A 21057-nucleotide genomic window follows, 5' to 3' on the forward strand; every position below is an offset into this window, starting at 1 on the left:
CCAAACTAAGTAGGGTTAGGTGTTCTTGTGACCCTGAAAAGCGAAAATAAGCAACCCACTTCGCGGGCTAGTGTCGACACGCTTACAAATCGTGGACGACGGGGGGCGAAGAAAGAAATACCACCGTTGTACTTATTGAAAAGAAGTTAAGGTTTTCTTTCGGCGAAACACCCACCCCGGGGCTCGGGGAGGGGGAGGGGTAACCCCCACAAAATACCAACGTAATACCTATTGAAAATAAGTTAGTTTAAGGTTTTCTTGCGACGAACAAGGGTGATTATAAGGGGGGGGGGGGGGGGGGGGCTTGGGGGGGCCAGCCCCCGAAAAAAGAAAGACCTATTAAATATCCAAACTAAGTTAGGTTAGGATTTTCGTGTGACGCTTAGAAGCGAAAAGCCCACTTTGCGGGCTAGCGTCGACACGATTACAAAACAAAAGTTGATAACAAAACCAAGGGCAGGACTATGATTCTTGCCATTTTATCACTTATCTACGCGGATAAAGCATCCGTCACGTTGTGGCAAGTTAGTCAGTGTAATATTGACATATATGTTATCCACATTGATAAGTGATAAAAGTGCAAGCATGATAGCCCCACAGTTTTTATATGTTAAATGATAATCACTAATTATCTTTCAGTTTTGCGTTCTCTAAGCATTTCGCGAAGGTCTACAGCTCCCAGAGCCACTAGTATAAATGTAAGTGTTTACGCGATTAAGTCCCGTTTTGTTCTAAAATTATGAGTGCAAATCGTGTTAGTCTAAATCAATATATAGGTTGCTAGTGTTCTAAGTTAGAGGAAGAATCATCAAAATCTTACAATATAAAATAATACAATACAATGTCTCTGAAAACTGTTTTTATAATAAAGAGAGTAATGATATACACATAAAAAATATAGCAAACGACGGAACAAAGAAAGTATGTTATGCATATCGTAGTGGGCAAACTGCCAATACAATGCATTTATATCAATACGTACTGCAGATCAAGTACGAAGTAATTGAATGGATGTTTTAATCAATTAGTTCGTTTTTACAAGATTGGCAATGACAACAAGCTAAATAGCTACACGTGCTGTGTTTGATTTTTTTTTAGCGGATGGGTCTTAAGGACTACTTGTCTCTTCAACTTTGTGAAATTTGTGCAATTGGTCTGGTTAGTTTTAGGTATTTCACAAATGCAGCTCTTAAGTAGTCAACAACACAGCTGTGAATACAGACAAAGTACAAATGGGGCAAATTTGTATTTTAACGCCGAGTGTGGAATTGAAAAACGAGCAAGTAAAGGAGTCTACAATTGAACCACGAGCGAAGCGAGTGGTTCGAGAATAGAATCCTGAACTTGGCGAGTTTTTCAACACACGAGGAGTAAAATACATTTGCACCCGTGTGTAACACAAAACTTTTCCCCTCACTATAGCGAGGAAATTACAACGCAAAAAAACGCTTTTATAACTGCTTCCAGTAGTCCCACATGTGGTAAATCATCTTCATCACTAAATACATCCACTTTTATCAATTTTAAAGCAGAAAATTTAAAATATATATTCAAGGAAAAATTACTTTATCCACTAGTGGATAAAATACGTTTTTACCCGCTGGTATTAAAGGACAGAACACGTGTTTCCGAGCTAGTGACGGGAAAAATATTTTTGAGACCTTTTAATGAAGGTTTCGTTATTTACGAAATGTAAATTAACTATTAGTAAAAAAAGTAATTTTACATTCAAATCCTCTAATTACTAAAAAAAATAAAATAAGATTACACTGTTCTTCATATTACAATGCACTATTACTGGCACAGCTACAACTTTGTAATGAGCTACTGAGGTGTTCAAATATAGCTAGTTTCCTTTGTTCCCGTAAAGTTAATAAGGAAGCGCCTTGTCTTGGGTTCGGCGCGCCCTTCCGTCATACATAAGAAACAAAAGCTTACTTTCCTGTCTTATGTTACCGCTAAATTAATAAATTGCTCCTGACAATCAAAAGAAAGCAGATAATCTTGTCCTTCGTATCTTAAATCGAGAAATAAACTAAATACATGAAAACTCTGATACACAATTATTTTACGTAAGTAGACAATATTTTAAATTACCTATGATCATAGTCTTAGTAAGCCGTTCGCAAATGATTGTGAAACGAATTAAGTTAGTGAAAAGAGCTTGGCTAAATAATATTTATAAATTTACCAGGCGGGATTTCTGAATCCACAGCACGGTTTTGGGGCAGCTTGACGTGGTAAAATATCTGTGTCAACTGTGAATAAATACAATAGGAGGAAAACCTGGATTATGTCATCTGATAGCATCACAGTTTTGGTATAATTGATAGCATCACAGTTTTGGTACAAGTTCCATATATAGGCGAAATGATATCGTACCTATATGTCGTATCTTTGTACGAAATTGGATAGGATTGGACCTATTTGTTATATCGTCACTACTTTGAAAAAAAACTTGTATCTTCTTCTGTCAATGAATAGTACATTGTGCAACAAGGGGAGGAAGTTGAACATTACTAACGAGAGTAAGTTAAATCGCGACGGCTTGCCGGAGCGATTTAAAGACTCGAGTTAGTAATATTCATACTCCCCGAGTTACACTACACACAATGTTTTTCATCACACTCGCAATGTAAAGAATATGTAAATAGATGTAGAAAAGTTAACTACGGTACAAGAAATTTCATTATTCCCTTGGGAGAACGATTTTTCTATAACTCACGCTCCACCTGCGTGAAATAGCATATTTAAAGTGCGGGTGTGATGAAAAAGAATATTGTTAAGTATGTATGGAATGCATAGAGACTTACTGCGTTTTCATTTTGAGGGGCAGTGTGAGATACGAGATTTTTCCAAAGTTGTGACGATATAATACAAGGGTTCAAAGTTATATTTTAACGCCGTGTGGAATTGAAAAACGAGCAAGGGAAAGGATTCTAGTTGAAGTTCGAGTATAGAATCCTGAACTTGGCGAGTTTTTCAAAACAACTATAGCGAGGAAACTACAACGCAAAAATATCACACTGCTTCCAAGTTCCACAGGTGGTAAATCATCTTTAATACTTTTATCAATTTTTGCAGTTAATTTGACTTTATTCAAGGTCAAAGCACTTTACCCACTAGTGGATAAAACTTTTCTGGTATTAAAGGACAAAACACGTGTTTCACTAGTAAGGGGAAAAAGCATTTGCACCTAGAAAACATAACTTTTCCGCTCACTATAGCGAGAAAAGTAAATACAACGCAAAAAACGCGTTTATCACTGCTTCCAGTAGTTAGATAGGTAGTAAATCATCTTCATCACTAAGTACATTCACCCACTTTTATCAATTTTAAAGCAAAAAAATAGCTATATTGAAGGTCAAATTACTTTATCCACTAGTGGCCTAAAAGGATAACACGTGTTTCCGAGCTAGTGATGAGAAAATATGCAGCATTAATTGTATATATTTATTGACACCAAACCGCACCACATTATTACCGATGTTTTATACAAATTTAACTTTGCTAATAGGTAAGTTATTGTATATGCAGGTAAACCTGTATCTAGACGATAAACCGCTAATGGTTGCCATACCTACCTACTGTATCGTAACTAATTGGAATGCCATGGTGTCATATCGAATGCGTAGTATGTATGCACATTAGCAAGTGAATATGTCGTAGTAAGGTCTACAGTAAAAACTTCTTTATTTAACGCTCAATAATGTAACTCAAAACATACATATTGATCAAATAGGTACCTACTTGTCCTCAGCTATTTTAATTATTTGGGTTCATACTAAAATATACGTTTTTTGATTTACAATTGTGTTATATTTTTGAATTACAATGGAATTAAATAAAGATCTAAAATCAGCACTGCAAAAATGAGTCTGGGTCTTAAAGGTTAAAGTAACTATGTAGAGAAAGCACAAAATTCTGCCCTGGTAAAGCAATTAGCGGTATCTCAAAAACAAATTCAATTGAAAATTAAACTATCAGACAACTAAAAAGGTATACGTTTGCATTAAAATTTTATTTGGGATCGCTAATAGCTCTATGATGGTCAGTGAATGTATATAACTCTGCTCCATCCGTAGCATTGATAAATCGCTTGTGCATTGTGCCGTGCAGATTTCCACTTTACTGAGTTGAGTGTTTAATGAGTTCTGTAATTATTTACTCTGATGCCGTGTATTTATGTATCTGCATCATGTAGCTGTCGGCACAAGCAGGTAGACGCTTGACAAACTCTAAATTGTCCTGCTGAATTGAATACTGCCTAGTATACTGCATAGGTAATAATTTTCCTTGTTGCTTTGTATGATATTTATTATTTAGTTTTATTTTTCGTTCTGTGACTACTTTTAAAGAGTAACCCTAACTTTCAAGAAGGGCAAAAACTATTTTTTAAATAAGTACATTTTAGAAGTTTGTAAAGGCAAATTAATTAGCTTAGGTTTACAGGTGATGCATCTTCAATCGAAAATCTGTTTCAGCCAAAATCACTTCAGGTTGCAAATAGAATTATGAAAAAAATAAACAAGCAAAGCAGCATTGTTTTTTTCCTAAATACCCTATAGGTTTTTTTTCCAGATGAACAAATAATACGACAATAACGGTTTTTCGTGATTTGTAGCGTTTCAATAACGTTTTAATTCGATAAACATTCAGTAATTAAGTACCTATACAAACATTTATTGATGCGGTGTGGAGCGTGGAGAGGCGGTGGTGCTGCCAACAGTAAATAACGATAACTACTAACTACAGATTTTGTAAATATTAATTTTATAAAACCATAAATTAAAGTTCTTCAATTAAATTCGTTTTATAGTTAACATAAAGTCTAATAACCATATAATAGTATTAACTGTTTTGAAAATTTAGAGATTTCGTACTTTAGAAAAAAAAAACTGTTTTTTTTCATCTTTTTTTTTTTCAGAAAAAAAAAAAAACTGAAATTTTTTTTCATAAAGGCTCTCTTTTTTCGAAAATAGAAGCGAGGCACTGGTAGCTAGTAAGCTATGAGCTATCAGCTATAAAAACGAACAAAAGATAATCACTCCCGTGTAAAAAAAAGAGACACGGCGATGTTTATAGTTACTCGCCCAGCGGTGAGCTATCAATATCGCCGTGTCTCTTTTATTCGCACGGGGGTGGTTATCTTTTGTTCGTTTTTATAGCCGATAGCTCATAGCTTACTAGCTCGCGGTGGGACCAGTGCCTAAGAGTGCAAAGTAATTTCATACAAATTTTAACTTGATGTCTTAAGCTGGCTGGTAGAGTTTACCTGTAAATGATCATTTTTATTAGTCATAAATATTGAATAAATTGATGAATTTGATTTAGTTTTGATGTTTTAGTCAGTATTTTGTTCGTGTTGATGTGGTGAAAAAAATTGTGTTTCACTCGATGGCAAAGTTTGTTTAACCTTTTTAAGGGATACTCCTTACTTTGCATAGAATTTAGTTGCTGAGATATATTTTTCTTAGTTAAATTAGCTGGGTTGCAGCTTTAAAGGTATCTCAAACGATCAATCACGTGGTTGTCACGTGGTCGATAAATTTTTTTAAATATTGAATGACCCATCATTCGGCGGGTGACGTTTGAAAATTAAAATTTTGAAAAAACCCCCGACTGCGACATAGCAGATCGATTTTCATGAAACATGGCTAAGAACACTCCCGACTAACTCAGCTTTCAGACAAAAAAAACTAAATCTAAATCGGTTCATCCGTTCGGGAGCTACGATGCCACAGACAGACACACACACAGACAGACAGACAGACACGTCCAACTTATAACACCCCGTCGTTTTTGCGTCGGGGGTTAAAAATACATAAGATTAAATAAAAATACCAAGTGCGTTAATAACTGAATTGTAAGCAGGTCAGTAGGTACATTTTTAGGGTTCCGTAGCCAAAATGGCAAAAACGGAACCCTTATAGTTTCGTCATGTCCGTCTGTCCGTCTGTCCGTCTGTCCGTCTGTCCGTCTGTCACAGCCGATTTACTCGGAAACTATAAGTACTACAGTGATGAAATTTGATGGGAATATGTGTTGTATGAACCGCTACAAAATTATGACACTAAATAGTAAAAAAAAGAATTGGGGTGGGGCCCCCATACATGTAACTGAGGGATGAAAATTTTTTTTCGATGTACATACCCGTGTGGGGTATCAATGGAAAGGTCTTTTAAAATGATATAAAGTTTTCTAAAAAACATTTTTCTTAAAGTGAACGGTTTTTGAGATATCAGCTCTCAAAGTCGTAAAAAGTATGTCCCCCCCCCCTCTATTTTTATAACTACGGGGTATAAAATTCTAAAAAAAATAGAGGTGATGCATGCTAATTAACTCTTTCAACGATTTTTGGTTTGATCAAAGTATCTCTTATAGTTTTTGAGATAGGTTGATTTAACTGTAATTTTTATTTGCTGCTACGGAACCCTTTGTGCGCGAGCCCGACTCGCACTTGGCCGGTTTTTTTATTAAAACGTGTATAAAGCGCACCTATGATCTTGTCTAGATGGGTTAAAGCATTGTATCCAATGTGCCGAATAAATGTATTGTGGTTTAAATGTACAGTCAAGTGTAAAAATATGGGTGCGTACAACTTATCAAAAATATGTCCCATAGCACTTTATGTCGGCGGAATAAGGTCTCGGTACATATTTTTGAGCGGATAAAATCGATACGTATTTTTGCACTTGACTGTACCGATGTTTCATTAACTACCAGCCTCCTCCAACCTTCGTGCCTTGAAAGCCTCGCAAAGCTCAAGATGCCACTTTATGAACCACTCGCTATTGTAAATCAAATAACTATTATGTAATAAATGAAAATATTTTAACTTGTAATTAATAATTTCCTTACTGTTAGCGTTACGTTTCAGCCTCCAGCCGGCGTACCATGCTTCCAATTTTATCACTTATCCACGTGGATAAGACATCTGTCACGCTCACATTGACATACTTGCTAAAGCGTGACAGATGTCTTATCCACGTGGATAAGTGATAAAATTAGAAGTATGATACGCCGGCAGCTTCGGGCATAGGAGATTGGAATTCTCATTATTTATACAGAGTGGGGCCTGTAACAAAGGCGAAGAATTGAACTCTAGGCTATTCTCCTTATACTGATCAACATTTGTTCGGAGACTTTTAAAAATAACTTGTATTTTGATTTTTATCATCCTTGAAAGTTTTTTCTAAGAGGTAATGTATTGTGAATTCTGTTAAGTCTAAAGTGTGACAGACAACGTCAATGACAACAATAATGGCGTACATTGAAGCTAATATTTATTTTGTATGAAAAATTAAAAATTTAAAGACTTCATCATTTTTAAAAGTCAGTGACTTGTTGATCAGTATAAGGAGAATAGCCTACAGTTCAATTCTTCGCCTTTGTTACAGGCCCCACTCTGTATAACACAATCGATATTACAAAGCGTATTATATATTTTTGGTGATTTTTATAGCTATAAATCCATAAATCTTATCAAATAGTTAGAGCATTGATAGGTAAAGCCTATTATTATTCAATCCATTAATTCAGTTAACACGTTCACTGCGAAACAGGTCATTCTGACCCTGTTCTAGACTTCCCCCTGGTGCGGCGACAGAAATGCGCAACTTTACCCTGGTGCGAAGCCCATAACGTTTTGATATTTTATTATTTTTATATAGTCAAGTATACATTTATATTTGTCATTTTACACTTTATTTGACAGCATGTAAATTAATAAACAGGTCACGTATGTCCTGTTCGCACCAGACTTAAACTTTTGTTATTCAGTGCGGAACAGGGCCTATATGACCTGTTACGCACGACCTTGCATAGCACTAGAGCAAAGGGCAAAATACATTAGTGTTGTTACCATATTATCAATCCACACGTTATTTTTTGGTAAAAAAATGTGTTTCGATTGTTTTAAATGAAATTCGTTCAACACAATATAACGCTTTTATACGCAAAACGCTTACAATTTTGCTAAATATTATTACGTAAAAATATATTGTAAAAAGCTTAAATTGCTTGATGCAAAATATTTACTAAAATTTCTTAAAATCGTTTTTTAAATAATATTAAGAGCAAAGTTAAAAGTTTTGGTTGTATATAAAAATCTGGTTACATTTAAGGTAAAGAAAGTAAGAATTGGATCGATATATTAGTTCGTTTATTTTCCTCATCACTACTAAATCATCGACATTTTTACCTGTGCCAGTTCTGGCTGTGCGGTACAAGTCAATTTTGACCTGTTAATTAATTCGTCTATAAAATCTAAACGAACAGTCATCAACTTCGGCGAAGACAGTATTGTGTAGATTAGTTATTAGACTAAACATTGTTTCAATAAAATTTAATAAATGTGTACCTATCTGGTAAAGGTATTTTAGGTAAAATATGAAACTCTCCTTACAAGCTGCAATTGACTTGTACCGCACATAGAGAAAGCTCAATACAGGACTCTCATGGGTTGTAACGCACTGAGAACGAGTTCACAAAATCCGGCTCCGCAGTGAACGTGTTAAATAGAAATGAATTATACCTAATATTTCTATTATTTGTATCAACGTATATGTTACCTACTCACTCATTTGGAAACTGTGCCTAGGTGGCATGCATAGCAATCGACGTTGTTTTACAATAGTGCAGTAGTTGCAATCCGCTTACAATTATTATTTCGCAATATGCACTTTGTGGTTACATTGGATAAAAAAATTGTGAGTGTGTTTAGTAAACCCACTTTCTCGGTTACCATTAAGGCGAGATTTACTTGTATATTTAATCTTTATATGAACAAACTGACAAAGCGGCTTTATAGCAATCGAAAAAGTGGGCCGTTTTCCCGTGCACACTCACAATTGGTTACTGAAATAGAATTACATAGTTTGCTAAAATTGTGTTAAACGATCGGAAAGATTCCAGTAAGTACCTAGTATATAAAATAAATCTGTGATCGTAATTGGTGGTGCCTTTTCTTGAGATCGGTGTAAGCATAGTATGGATGAAAATTGAATATATTCTAACTCCGGGAATTACTTCCCACGAAAAGTTTAACGTAGGTATGTTTGATTCCGAAAATCCGTACGTCTTGTAATGAGACTGACTGAAATAGCATGACACGTTCGTACGTTTCCGTAACAACACGAAGGCTATTATCTTCGCACTACATCTGTATAGTTATTAAACTTGTATTATTGATTAATGATTTCTGTTAATTTTAAGGAAAGGATCTTTAGGTTACCCATACCTGGCAGGCAAGCATGGTCGCGCGATAAATTATAAAACATAGGTCGTAACTTTCCCACTATTTGTGAGTGCGATAGGGACAACCCGATGTTTTATCATTTATCGCGCGACCATACTTGCCTGCCTGGCCTGCACGGGAAGCATGGTCGCGCGATAAATGATAAAAACATCTGGCTGTCCCTATCGCACTTACTAATATTTTATCGTTAACGGCCTGATATTTTATCGTCTATCGCGCGACCATGCTTCCCGTGATGCTCTTTATAACTTTCTATTGTTTGCCTTTATGACCAGAGGTGTTGTTGACGTGCAAATCAAATCTAGGTATCTCTTTTTCGCAGAAAGATAACATTTTAAACCTAGCAGAGCATATAGAGGTATTCAGCATTGTTTTAAGTTAACTTATATTCTTCAGTTCAATTTAAATATCACTTTTACACACTTAGCACTATATTAAATTATATGTATAACTTATACGTAACACACACTTATGAAAAAAATTTAAATTTTGAAAAAACCCCCGACCGTGACATAGTGGACCGATTTTCATGAAACATGGCTAAGAACACTCCCGACTAACTCAGCTTTCAGACAAAAAAAAACTAAATCAAAATCGGTTCATCGGTTCGGGAGCTACGGTGCCACAGACAGACACACATACAGACAGACAAACAGACAGACAGACAGACAGACAGACAGACAGACAGACAGACAGACAGACAGACAGACGGACAGACAGACGGACAGACAGACAGACACGTCAAACTTATAACACCCCTTCGTTTTTGCGTCGGGGGTTAAAAATAGCAACCATCATTTACCTATAACAGTATTTTTTAATAAATGCTGCTTTCTAATATACTCTACTTTTCTTCGGGTCTGATAAAACCTGGGACGAAGTTATTTTTATCAGCGTATGACTATTGTAGAAGTAGTAGAACTCACTTAGGTACATTTCATTTTATCCATCGATCGACTTAAAATGAGGCTACCCATCAACGTTGTTCGGGCATGCGTTAAATTATTTATTAACAAGAACCTGTAGCTACGTAGACAGTCCTATATAGAATCTGTTTAAGTTATTAGGTATGTGTTGGTTTTATTATGTCCTGGGTCCCCAACATCGCGCGTGTTAATCTTAAGGACTTAGGACTACCTAGCACATTGCCGTCATTGCCGTTATGTAATAATTTAAGTAGGTACATAATCTTATTAATCTGGAGCAAACAATCTTGTTTACATTTTAGACCATTTGACAGCCTTGACCATTACCGATTTAGGTGAATTGTATATTTTTATCACTTCTCTTATCATATGTACCGTACGTACCTACCGTATGCTATCCTGATAACCGTGACTGGAGTATACATTTTATAAATAGAATAAAGCATGGTTTTTAATATTTCAATTCTTGTTTAATCGTGTTTATTATTTTCACATTTTATAATCCGATAACTTAAAAAACCTTTATTATCACCTACTTGTCAGATGAGTTTGCGACCTCTAAAACTTGCAAATCATCGTCTCATGTTTAAAATATATTGAAAACAGATACCGAAGTGAGTGTAACTAATGCATGTGACTATTATAAGCATACACCTGCAATTTATGCATAACAAGTCATATGTAATATCAGCCATAGTCACAAGAAACGAAAACCAAAAAGTACTTAAACGAGAAGTGTATTTTTAAAAGAGCTTAGTTTTTTAATGTTATAAATGTTATATAATGCAAGCTTCTAAAGCCCTTTAAAATATTTATCAAAAGGAAAATACAACCATCAAATATCAACATATTTAATCCCAATATCAATAGAGTAGACAAAGAGAAGAATAGGTACCAAGCTATCATTAGTATACCTCAGTGGCGGCTGGTGAAAATTTCTGCTAGGCAATACTGAGCAAAAAGAAACCTACTTTAACATTAGGTACTTTACTAATAATCAATTTTAGTTAGACAAGCCGGTGGGAATCGGCTTGTATGGACCAGCCGCTGCTGACCTAGTCAATATTTTCACTACTTAAATATTCAATTATATTTTTGACCCTGCATTGAATTTTTCCTGTGACTGCTATGCTACTGACAGGTTAACGAATGAAAGTATAGGTATAGTAAAATATTGGAATAGAATAGAAGAAAAATCTTAATGATTCAGCTATTAAGTCTGTATTCGATCTACTATACAACCAAAACTAAAATAGCTGTAGGTACTATGCCGATCTAGTAAGTACCTATTGATTAATATTCGGAATAATATGTCGGACGGACATTGAAATTGGGCCCATCCATAGATGTTTGTTTGTGATTAATGCAGTTGAAGAAGCTATTTAGTATTAACATGAACTAGTGCTTTGAATAAACTGAATACAAAAACCGAAGGTCAGAATCATGGGACATTTTTTGCACAACCTACAAGTCCAACGCCGGTTCAGGTAGGAATGCGCCGGGTCACAGACAAAAAGCCCTAACGGGGTTTTCAGAAAAAAATAAATAAAAAAGGTTACACTATCAATGAGAATGTCTATACAAATAATCAGTGATATACAAATAATCGATTATTTAAAATTAAATCAAATCAAATACATACAAACAATTATTTACTAACGTTGAGTACCTTACAGCACAAACCAATCTAAAAATAATGAAACTAACGAACTCGGTGACTTCCTTAATTTGCTAAATATTGAACTAAATTGGTAATTAGTTTCATACTATGTAATTTAGAAACTGATATCTACGCAATGTTATAGACTGACATAATTATGTACCCACGAACATGTTATCCTTACATATGTTGCTATTGTTACCAAACTGGGTAAATGACCGCCGAGGGCTATGAATAAAAAAAAGTTCTTACTAAGTAATAATAGCTATGTGACCAATTAAATGCATTTTCATAGGTAGCAGATGTTTCAAAAGGATTGTTGAATGCAGATAAGGACTAAGTAATACACATTTATTTACAAATCGCGTGTGTGCACTATTACTAATTTTGTTGATGTACTTAGTCTATCATGCGACATCTGGGTTAACGAAAATACCTCCTAAGAGCTACCTATGTTACGAGTAAATAATAAGTCGGTACACATAGATCGTATCAGTCAAGTAAGTGTCAAAATGACGAAATCTATATGTCGACGGCGTCAACTAGCGCGATGTTATCAATACGAAACACAAAAACGTATTTTCTGACACAAAACACTTACCACCCCGAACGAGTCTCGAATTGGCTGCCGGCTGGCTATAGGTTATGACTGGAGCACTGTGCCACGTGCTTTAAAAATAGAATAAGCGACACGTCCGACCGACGCACGAGTGAAAATTGTAATGAACGCACCGAACGATCGGGCGTTCAGTCAGAGCGGCACGACGCGCCGGCGGTGGCGCTCGGCCGAATACAATACGCCATCGGAGCCGCTGCCCGGCGTAGCTGGGGAGTTTATTGAAAAACCTTAAATTTTTTGACCAAAGCATGAAACTTGGCACAGTTGTTCCTTATATCAAAATAAGCCGATTAAGATCGGGAGCCTTCGGGAGCCTCCCCCCTGGGGCCCGGGAGGGGGGGTCAAAGTACCGCTTCACCCGGCTTGGTTTGAAAAATTCTAACTTACCCCGTTTAGTTAATAGGTCATGTTTGGTATCGTTTCCGAGTAAATCAATAACGTAGAATTCGTTTTTAGTACTATAATTATCATTTAATGGTAAATAAAATAACAAAAAATTAAAAAAATTTAAATTTTCATCCATGATTTACAAATTCAAGTCATCATAAATGACAAACTATTTGCTTTTTCTATAAATAAAAAATATGAAATGAAAGCCTATTTAATATAGATTATAAAAAATATAACTTTTATCCACCTTTACTAACGTTAAGTTCCACAAAAAAATTACTTTAAGACGCGCGGCGTCTGTACGCCGCGAGCGTTATTTTAAAATGCCTTTATTTTAGAAACTCTATTAGACCCCGTTTAGCTATTAGGTCATGTTTGATATCGTTTTCGAGTAAATCAATAACGTAAAATTCATTTTTGGTACTAAAATTATAATTTAATGGTAAGTAAAATAAAAAAAAAATAAAAAAATTGAAATTTTCATCCATGATTTACAAATTAAAGTCATCATAAATGACAAATTGTTTGCTTTTTATATAAATAAAAAATATGATATGAAAGCCTATTTAATATAGATTATAAAAAATATAACTTTTATCCACCTTCACAAACGTTAAGTTCCACAAAAAAATTACTTTAAGACGCGCGGCGTCGGGACGCCGCGAGCGTAATTTTAAAATAGCTCTATTTTAAAAACTCTATTAGACCCGGTTTAGCTATTAGGTCATGTTTGATATAGTTTTCGAGTAAATTAATAACAAAGAATTTATTTTTGGTACTACAATTATAATTTAATGGTAAATAAATAAAAAAAAAATCATCTATAATTTGCAAATTCAAGTCAACAAAAATGTCAACTGTTTGCTTTTTCTTTAAATAAAAATATGATGTAAAAGCCTATGCGTATGTCACCAAACACCCAGACAAGTTTGGTGGAAGCTTCCTTCACGAACTGCTTGGTGTCAGATGACCATGGTCCAAATGTTTCAAATGCAATTGCCGCGAATATGTAGTTGTTTTTTAAAAATGCATATTTGCGCGTTTAAACTGGGCGTTTTGCAGCAGCAGTCCCTGGTTTCTGGGCCGAGCGTTAGACGTTGGACGGAGCCAAGGTAGCCACACAGGTCACGCCCCACGCCAAGGGTCGTCCCAGAAACCAAGGCAAAAGCGAGCAACCATCAGGCCGCTTTCCGTCTGCTGCTGACAAGCCGACAGTTTCGAGGGTTGTCGGTATGTTCGCTGTGCCGAGAGCATTGCGGATTAAATCGTTAAGTGCAGCGTGTCACAAAATTCGGCCAGCAATAGACTGGCAGTGGAGTCCGTGGTGTCCTAATGCGTCGGCAGCAAGGGTGTGGTTGGCATGTCTTTAGCCCCAGTCTTAGACAAATGGCAGTATATGATGAAGTAAGGCAGCCTCGGAAGGAGGTATGTTCTCCAAGTGTCGATCTTTTCTAGTAAAGAGGTTCTTCCGGCACTCATTCACTGTTGCGTAAGGACCCTCGATCTGAAACAATATGTGCATTGTCATTTTATTTAAACAGATTCTGCAACTATCAAATTACAACATTTTGGTGGATCACCTTCACTATTACACACTTACCTATCATACAAAATAATTACAAATTTCAGTAGAATCTGATTAGCCTATCTATGATATTGCTCCATCTCGTAATAGTTTGAAGCCTTGGGTGGCCATGTTTCTCCCTTGTTGATCGTTTCAAACTGCGTTTATCGTACCTAACCCATACTATATCTAATCTAGAAACGTTTTCTTTTGGCTTTGAAGCTTAGCCAGGCCACTCAAGGTGTCAAACTATTACAAGATGGAGCAATATCAGAGGCAAATCAGATTCTACTAAAGTTTGTAATAATTTTGTATGATACGTAACGTAAGTGGGTAATACTGAAGGTTACGTGATCCACCAAAAAGTTGTAATTTGATAGTTGTGGACTCTAAAATGATAATGCACATATTGTTTCAGACCAAGTCGTTGCGCAACGGTGAATGAGTGGTCGAAGTACCTACCTCTTTAGGTACCAGAAAAGATCGACAATTGGAGAACATACCTCCTTCAGAGGCTGCCTTGCATCAGCATATACTGCGCACAGTGTACCTACCAGGGGCCCATTTCTCGAAGCTACAAGTTACAATTTTCAACTGGTTGTCAATGTCTAATATGACAAGTTGGAAAGAGACTTCCGCTTGTAACTTGTAACTTTCAGTTTTGAGAAATGGGACTCAGGGCGTTCTTGTTTGGAGTCAGGCGTTGGTGCCACACCAAAATTTGCCAAGTCCGTCTTCTTGGGGATGGAAGGAAGAAGGAGACGAATGGGTACCACACTGGTCAGACAACACTGAAGTGGCCAGTATATGCTTAGAAGTTACAAGATGTAAATGTAAATCAGGTTGCAAAAACCGATGCAACTGCATAAAGAGGGTAGAGCCTTCTTTATGCAGTTCCATATGTACCCAGCTATGTTTCTGTGAAGGGAATGTATAGTATGAGTAGTATGAGTATGAGTAATCTGTCAATTAGGACACCACAGACTAAACTATAAGTGCTAACTTTTCAGTGTTGGATACTCTATGGCAGTTCCGACTCAATTATAATAAGTTCATTATAATTCGTGTGGTCCGACCCGAGTGTTGCCGTTGTCGACACCGGAGTCAATAATAATGAATCTTTTTCTATTTATGCATTAACACACCTCTGACACTGGCGATCAAATATATGAAAGAGGCGCGTTCCCCGCACACAGTCTAAGCTCGCGTAGGTGAACGCGTACTATCCTTTGTGAATAGGCTTTAATATCATATTTTTATATTTATAGAAAAAGCAAACCGTTTGACATTTATGGTGACTTGAATTTGCAACTCACAGAATTTTTTTTTTTTTATTATTTCATTTAACGTTAAATGGTCATTTTAGTACCAAAACTAAATTCTACGTTATTAATTTACTCGAAAACGATACTAAACATGACCTAATAGCTAAACGGGTTCTAATAGAGTTTTTTAAAATAAAGGCATTTTAAAATTACGCTCGCGGCGTCCCGACGCCGCGCGGCTTAAAGTTTTTTTTATGAAACTTAACGTTAGTAAAGGTGGGTAAAAGTTATATTATTCATAATCTATATTAAACAGGCTTTCATATCATATTTTTTATTTGTAGAAAAAGCAAACAGTTTGACATTTATGATGACTTGAATTTGTAAATCATAGATGAAAATTTCAAACTTTTAATTTTCTTTTATTTTATTTACCATTAAATTATAATTTTTAGTACCAAAAATGAATTCTATGTTATTGATTTACTCGAAAACGATACCAAACATGACCTATGAACTAAACGGGCTATGTTAGAATTTTTCAAAGCAACCCGGGTGTAGCGGTACTTTGACCCCCCCTCCCGAGCCCCAGGGGGGAGGCTCCCGAAGGCTCCCGATCTTAATCGGCTTATTTTGATATAAGGAACAACTGTGCCAAGTTTCATGCTTTGGTCAAGAAAAAAAAGGTTTGGCCTCTTTTTGTCGATAAACGTCCCCACTAGCGAGCCCGCGGCGGCGGGTTCGCGAGCAACTGCCTCGGAATGTTGCATCATACCGGCGGCCGCCGGCATGTATTCCCGCATCTAGGGTTTGCAATATCCGCAGATTTTTCGGATCCGGATATTTCGGATCTTAAGATTTGCCGGATCCGGATATTTCGGATAAAACGGATCCGTGTTGAAAAGGTCACTTTTTATAGGGGTTTCGTCAAATCAAAGCTGTTGTTACCGAAATAGAATAATTTAAACTCACAAAACGACATAAATATAGGCTATTATTGCTTCATTAACTTTTTAGACGAACTTTTAACATACAATTATGTCGTTTAACTTCAAACTCGCGTAAATTGTTTCGGTTTTAAGGATGATTATACAAAAAAAAACCGGCCAAGTGCGAGTCGGACTCGCGCACCGAGGGTTCCGTAATATGCAGCTTAAATTGCTGTTTCTTTTGATTGCGTTGACATAGAAGTTTGATTTTGTTACAGCTTAAAGGTATTATAGACCTGAGTATTTGGTATGAATTTCAATTTAATACCTCTACGCGTTTATGAGGAAATGGGTAGTAAGGTTAAAATTATTAAAAAAAAATATATTATGTGATGTAACTAAAAATTTATGGTTTTCGTAATTTTTCCTTTATCTATGCTATAAGACGTTGCTTCGTACCAAATTTCAAGATTCTGAGTTCACGGGAAGCACCCTGTAGGTTTTGATTCCCTTGCAAGTGTCGAAAATTTGCGGCATAAACGGCTGTATCTTTTGATTGCGTTGGCTTAGAAGTTTGATTTTTTCACAGCTTCAAGGGACAGTAGACCTGAGTAATTGATATAAATTTCAGCTTCATACCTCCACGCGTTCCTGAGAAAAAGGGTCTTGACAGACGGACGGACGGACAGACGGACAACAAAGTGATCCTATAAGGGTTCCGTTTTTTCCTTTTGAGGTACGGAACCCTAAAAAGCAGAATGGATTTACCCGTTTGAAGTTAAGCGACACAATTAATGTCACTCCCATTGTACAGTACAGCATATAACATTAAACAGTAGGCCAATAGTTTTGTTTAACATACATAAGCTAATGCAGGGTAATTTAGTGTTGTTCACTAATACCCCCGTTTTACTGGGGAGTCTATCCGTAATCACAGCCAATAAATACATCCACGCGTAATTGCAAATATAGGAAAAAAGATAGAATAATATAATTATATTTAGTTATCATGTACCATTTTCAATAGTTTTTCAGAACTTATGTGCAAAATGTCATTTGATATTTGCCAGTCGCTTTTCAGTGAAGCTCTAAGGCTGGCAGCTCACCTCCAATCCTTCTGGTGTTTTGGGTGTCCACAGGAGGGAGTGAACGCTTACCATCAGGCGACCTGTCTGCTAATTTGCCTCCCATCTTATTAAATACAAAAAAAATTGAAAAAATCTGGATGCAGCTTATAAAATAATTACGCATATAATTATATAAATTACTTCCATGATCTCTAATTCATCATTAAGCTTAAAAACATCCATGGCAAACGTTTCTGCGTTATAGAAAAATAATAATTTATCGTTATTCCTGCGGGATGCATCCAGTTAGAAACGAAAGCAGTTTTAAAAAAAGGTTTACTGCTCATTTTGTTTAGTTTGTTAACATATAGTTTTATGCATTCATCGCATGGCGTAATGTACCAAACTTAACCTAGCTTGATATTCTGGAGTATTTGAATTATTATAAAAGAAGAAAAGAAAAAAGAAAAGAAAGTTTATTAACAGAGTTAGGTTTCTACATTTCCAGGGGTCCTCGCACTAGGCTGTGCCTGTGTCGCGGGGAACCATATAAATGTGAATAAACATTTAAGGCGACAGAATACAGGAAATAATTCATAAATTTCATTCGAAAATTCTTTCTGGCACCCATATTTAACGGATCCGTATTATCCGTTTTATCCGGATCCTATGAGACCTCGGATCCGGATCTCAAATTCAACGGATATCCGGATAATTCGGATATCCGGATATCCGGATCTCAAACCCTACCCGCATCCCACATGACCCACGTCTCGCGCCGCGCCCTTGGGGCTATACCATGTCCACCTCGACACTGGGACAAACTTATTCTGAAAGTTGCCTTCATTCAAAATATATGGAATGGGAGTATCAACTTTTATTATGGTAGAGTATAGGAGATGCACTTAGGTGAGTAGTTTAGTTAGGAACGTCAATAATATAAAGCTAGAGACAATACTACCTAGTACCAGGCCTACGTCACTCGCTAGCGACTACACGCTAGCCGTTTATTCGAATGAATAAGTGCCCGTTAGTTAGCGTAGGTATTGGTCGTTTTGCGGGTAAGTGAAGGATCTGTTACGTTAGTAACTTATTAATAACCTGTGCTAGTTGCATCGTCAATTGATAATCATAGGATTATAGGCAACAGCTTCTGTTGCCGACATTTATTGGGGCGGGCGCCAGTGGACTTACGGGGTCTTATCGCCTATCGCCGATGGCTAAATAGTCCTACTGCTTATGCAAGTTATGCAGACATGCATAGGTAAGTGATGCAACTGAGAACAATTTTATCGCGCACGTGAGTTTATGACTGTTTCATGTCGCCATTAAATTAGTACATTACATATATAATGTATCAGATCCCATGTAATTGTCGACCGAGGCGGAGTCGAGGTCAACAAACAGGCCCAGGTGCCGTAGCCGAATGGCATTTCTGCGACGCGAAACGAAAACGAAACGCCGCGAAAGGTAGTCTGGTTCTGTCACGCCAATACGCAAGAGGGATAGACAGATATCTACGAGCGTTTCGTTTCGTGAGCGTTTGTGCCATTCGGCTACGTACCCAGATGTGTATTTGTATTGCTATACTATTTTTCTGTTCGAAAAAAGAGCCTGTCGGGCCACGTTTAGTGTAGGGTTCCGTAGTTTCTCGTATTTTTTATCAAAAACGGTTCAACCTATCACGTTCAAAATATTTTTCCTAGAAAGTCTTTATAAAGTTCTACTTTTGTGATTTTTTTCATATTTTTAACCGCCGCCTCAAATCTCTCAAGGAAGGAAGGTTCTCAATTCGTCTGTATGTTTTTAGGGTTCCGTACCAAAAAGGTACAACAGGAACCCTTATGGTGCGACTCTGTCCGTCTGTCTGTCCGTCTGTCACATTCCTAAATATCTCGAGAACTACTAATGCTATCAACTTGAAATTTGGAATAGTTGTGAACATTGTGAACCTCTACAAATAGAAAGAATAATTTTTTTAAATATATTAATTTTAATTGTAGAAAATGGCCAAAATGAAAGGGGGGCAAACTGTAAAATTCAAGTTACTAGGTCAAGTGGGGTACCGTTGGAAAGAGCTCAAATTGAACGTAAATAAGCTATTTTTTATAATTTTTTTGTTGTGGAAAAAAAAAGAATTTTGAAGGAAAATGTAAAAAAAAATACCGTCCCCCCCCCCTTATCTCCGAAGTTTACCAACGAAAAATTATGAAAATTTTAGTAAACATTGGTTTTATGCTATATATTACAGGAAAAATATAATCGTGTTTGTATTTTGAATACTTTTTTTTTTATTCACAAAAAACTTTTTAGATTTTTACTTTCAATTTACCCACCCTTGCGGATGTATAATTGTATATCGTACTTCAAATTAATACGAGATGTTACGTAAACCATCTTCTGTCCAATAAAGTAAAAACTGTTTAAATCGGTTAACATTATAAAGAATTATCCCTGAAAAACCAGGTCGCGCAAATTAGTTAGCAAATTGACCGAGAGATGGCGCTATACACTATAATACTCATTAGTGCCTATACTTTTGTCTTCTAGTCAAGTCATTAGAGTTATATGAAAATATGAGATTATTTTTACTAGGTAGTTTGAAAGAAAGTTTGTACGGAACCCTCGGTGGGCGAGTCCGACTCGCACTTGGCCGGTTTTTTTTTTTAATGTTTGTTCCACGATATCTCCGTCGTTACTGGACCGATTTTGAAATTTTTTTTTATTGAATGTATATGCATACAGATTAGTCCCATTTTTCTCAGAACCCAGATCTGATGATGGGATCCTGGAGAAATCGAGGGAACTCCTCAAATCTGAAAGGCACACGTATGGTGATTTTTGTGTTTTTTAAGGAACAACATGCATTTACGTACGGAACAGTGACATTTGGTGCAGTGGAACTGCTGATGATGGTCAGAACGGAACTCCTCAAATCTGAACGGCACACTTAGTGACTACGGTATTTTAAAAGAACAGCATGCACTTACGTCCAGAACAGTGACATTTGGTGCAGTGGAACTGCTGATGATGGTCAGAACCGAACTTCTCAAATCTGAACGGCACGCTTATAGTGACTTTGGTATTTTTATAAGGCATATAATTAACCGGGCAACTAAAATATTAAACGGGAAGTTAAGTCGGGCATACAATAATATAATTTGGCTGTGTTTTAATATTGTGGCGACAAAATAATATATGAGCCTCAAATATTAAGCTTCATTATTATTGAAAAAACGGCAGCAAATTTCAAGCGACAAAAATATTGCCGAGGAACATTAAACAATACTTTGGCGACTAAAATAATAATTGGCACCTAGTATTGTAAAGCGTAAGATTTTTAATATTTGTAGTCATATAGATGTTAGTACCTAAATA

The 21057-nt window shown here is 36.3% G+C and overlaps 1 protein-coding gene across 1 annotated transcript in view; it reads right to left on the reverse strand.

Moving 5' to 3' along the window:
- The window catches only part of LOC125241044 (proton-coupled amino acid transporter-like protein pathetic), a 44952-nt gene extending 32299 nt beyond the window's left edge, over positions 1-12653 (reverse strand). The window contains exon 1 of the mRNA XM_048149323.1: positions 12447-12653. The gene's annotated coding sequence lies outside the window, so the exon portion shown is untranslated. The remainder of the gene's footprint in view (positions 1-12446) is intronic.
- Positions 12654-21057: the final 8404 nt, after the last annotated feature.

The sequence above is a fragment of the Leguminivora glycinivorella genome, chromosome Z, assembly GCF_023078275.1.
Source record: "Leguminivora glycinivorella isolate SPB_JAAS2020 chromosome Z, LegGlyc_1.1, whole genome shotgun sequence".
NCBI classification, from domain to species: Eukaryota; Metazoa; Arthropoda; class Insecta; order Lepidoptera; family Tortricidae; genus Leguminivora; species Leguminivora glycinivorella.